Raw genomic sequence first — 3,352 nt, 5'->3', positions numbered from 1 at the left:
GAGCTTTTCCTAGAATCATAAAGTATTCTTGGTTGGAAGGGACCCACAAGGGTGATGGAGTCCAGCTCCCGGCCCTGCACAGCACCATCCGCAAGAGCACCCCAAGTGCCCGAGAGCCATGTCCGGACGCTCCTGGAACTCTGTGTGAAAAATGTGTATTTTATGGTTGGCTTTTCGCAAGTATTAAAATGAATATTGTATGTGTTATGTTAGAAAGTTATGCTGTATTAATTTTCTTAAGTATTAAATTAACTGTCAGCTGTGGTGCTGCGACCACTTCCTGGGGAGCCTGCTCCAGGGCCCAAGACCTCTGAGTGGAGAGCCTTTTCCTGATATCCTGCCGAAACCTCCCCTGACACAACTTCAGGCCATAGCACTAATATGTTTTGAAAATAAGTGTAACCTGTTTGTGCCTGACACATGATTATTGGATCCTACCCCGACACCACATCCCCCGGCTGGCAGAGCATCTGCCCCTGTAGGCGTGCCCGCACCTCTGGGACAGGTGGGGCAGAACCTCTGAGGGCAGCCTGGTGCCACTTCTGATCAATTTATCACATCTGAATCGAAGTGTAAAACTGTCTGGCTACCTGGTAATATCTGTAGAGCAACCGTGTTACGTCAGTATTAGACCATTTCTTAGCTAAACATTAATAAAACAAAGTTAAGAAAGATCTCCAGAGTAACAAATATGAATGTACGTTGATTGTCATCTTCTAAACAAGATTTATGTTATCTGTTCATCTGTTGTTCCATGACTTTTTTGGCCAGCTCCAATGTAATTTGGAGGAAGTCATTATGGTCCTGTAAGTTTTGTGGACATTGATGTGTCACTGAGGAAATAAACCTAAATTTGTTTCCTCAATGAAGGAATAGTAAGCAAAAAGCTCAGCTCTTACACATTTTTGTAGCAACAAGCAGCCAGTCAGTGTGCATATATTAGCCATCCACTTTATGTAGACCCAGTTCCAGACTTCTTGATAGGGTTTTCAGAGGGCTAATGGAGAATAAATTTTAGTTATAATTAAGCCTATTTAAGGGCTGAAGAATCAAAATTAACAGAATCCCATGTCTTCATTAGTTCTGTTGTTCACAGTACATTACAGCTTCTGAAATGGCAATGGAATACTGAGGAATGCCAGGGTACTAAAAAAAAAAGCTTAAATTGAACATATATTTTTAAAAGGTTAAGGAGGATGACACAGGCTAGCAGTTTCACAGTTTGACCCAGATTAGGAGCAGAATCGTGGAACTGATGACCTTGGATAGTCATAAAATGCCAATAATTAAATGCCAGTCAACATATTTTTATGAAAAATATTTGATTAAATGTGTTTGGATTTAACTTTGGTAGATAACAGTGGTAATGATGAAATAATAGCTTTCATCTGATGTGAAGCAGTATGCTATTCTCATAAACACAGTGAGGAGTGCTAGTTCTGTGTAGTTCACAGAATCATAGAATTAGTAGTACTAACAGTGGTACTTGTCTAAGTAGTAATTAGAGATATTTGAGGAGAAGTGTTGGTTTTCAGAAAATTACAAAACTCTGAAAGCAAAACTAGAATAAAAATGAGGCTAGAAATGTGACATATCTTAGTTTGCTATAGGATCAAATTGTCTGTGAAGGTGTTTTGAAACAATGCAGAATTGTCAGTAAAAACATGGAGATTTTTTCCAAAGATACACTGTAGTTCAAGCATAAACAACAGAATACATTGGTCCAGTATGGATGTGGCCCAACCACAAGGTTATACTCAGCCAATCCTTTCCTTACACTTGATGGCTCCAGAAAAAACAAGAAGTCCAAGAAGTCTAGTTGTATAGCAGCAAAAGAAGGAACAGGATCACAATATTTTCAAAAGGAAAGATATTTTTGTGTGTGTGAGTTCTAACAGGCAACATCTGAAGAACTGGCACATTTCATTGTGAATATGACGTTCATGCCTGACTATCCAGTTCTTCTACCAGGGCTAATGCCATTTTCCATACAGCCCAGCAGTGACTTCAGAGAAGTCCAAATCTCCTCGAGCTAAAAATGACAATACAAAATGCTATGTCACTCATGTAAAGATCATCAAAGGAACAAGAGTTCCACCTTCAGGTCTGGGAAAATACTACCTCTGATGGCAAAAGATATCTCAGGGAAAAAAAAAAAAAAAAAAAAAAAGTGTAGCAAGAGCTGAACTTCCTGAATTACAGACAGACTCAGACTTTCATTGCAAGTCAGTGCTCAATTCTGAGTGGTCTCTTACAGATCTGATGACTGTGTGCATTCCTATATAGTTATCAAACTGTTCTGTACCACCAGTAAATATGTAGGAGAAAATAACAGGGAATCCTAGAAAGGCACAGAACTTTGTTGTACATATGACTGAGGAAGAGCTTGCAGCATTTTCTGTTTCTTTTTCCACATGAGATCATTCATAGTTTTCAGATACATGGATTCAGAATGGGCAATTAATTTAACATGCGTAGCTCTATTCCCAGCAATCTTTCCTTACACACAGACTCTCAGATAACTCATGCTGGGGATATTTCAGTGGGTGTTGCTCAATAGACACAGAACTTCCAAGATGCTTACATTATGTTCCCAAAGATGTATCTTTTTCCAGTAAAGCGTTTCAAAATTCTGTTGCCTTTTTCAACATTATTACTATAGATACACTGATTTCAGTGTCAAACAGCTTGTGCTGGCAAAAACCATTCATAAAGTTTCCACTGTGTCATGGAAAGCAGCCCTTACTGTGTAACAGTGAACACTGATCTCTCTCACAGTCTTTCAGGAGCACGAGCTTCTTTGAAACAAGATCCCCTTTTAACATACATCCTTGGAAAAACAATCAAACTCTTTCCATAATTCTTGATTGAGGGATGTTCTCGCTGGAATATGTGGCAGTATTTTAAAAAAACATATTCTTAATGTAAGAAAAATACTGGGGTTTAATTTGGGGGTAAACTGTTTCCTCCTGCTGGAAAAAGTTAGGCTATAGTTTTTGACATTTGCTAGAATTCTGATCCAAAGTTCTTTCTCTGTACTTTTTGGCAAAACCATCTCAGATTTGGTTGAGAATCATTTGTATAGTACTACAAAAAGTAGGGTTCTCAAATGGGAGTGAAACAGGAGAGGTTTATCGTACATTAACATATTTGCAGTAGCAGTAATGCTGCATAGGGTATAAAAGTAGGAGAGAAAGAAGTTAGGGGAAAGCAGATTCTATTTTGATAGAAGGTTGCACTGGATATTTGGGTCTTTTCCAGCATATTCACAGGTATGACCTTGATGCAGGAATGGTTTATAGTACCTGCCACAGATCTACCCCTGCAAGGGTCATACAGGAAAGCCTGTACA

The sequence above is a fragment of the Pyrgilauda ruficollis genome, unplaced genomic scaffold, assembly GCF_017590135.1.
Source record: "Pyrgilauda ruficollis isolate IOZ18807 unplaced genomic scaffold, ASM1759013v1 scaffold39, whole genome shotgun sequence".
Classification (NCBI taxonomy): Eukaryota; Metazoa; Chordata; class Aves; order Passeriformes; family Passeridae; genus Pyrgilauda; species Pyrgilauda ruficollis.
The sequence above is the reverse complement of the archived record's forward strand: the minus strand, read 5'-3'. Positions refer to the sequence as shown.